Source organism: Tupaia chinensis, unplaced genomic scaffold (genome assembly GCF_000334495.1).
Source record: "Tupaia chinensis unplaced genomic scaffold, TupChi_1.0 Scaffold000511_1, whole genome shotgun sequence".
Taxonomy (NCBI): Eukaryota; Metazoa; Chordata; class Mammalia; order Scandentia; family Tupaiidae; genus Tupaia; species Tupaia belangeri.
Genome location: NW_006160024.1, coordinates 2,135,323 through 2,135,539, shown reverse-complemented (window position 1 = coordinate 2,135,539; position 217 = coordinate 2,135,323).

Genomic DNA, 217 nt, shown 5'->3' with positions numbered 1-217 from the left:
GACTTCCCCACACCACCGTGGCGGCACCCGAGCCAGGAGGCTCGAGAAAATGGCGCCGGCCGCAACACCTTGCCCGGGACTAAAGGGCAAGAGAGATTCCTCCGCGAGCCGCGGCCCTTGCCCAGCCCGCTGGGGCCGAGCGCGTTGACCATTGGAGGAGAAGGCCCGTCAATCACCTCCAGGGGCGGGCCTCCACCTTTCTCGGTGCGGCGGCGGA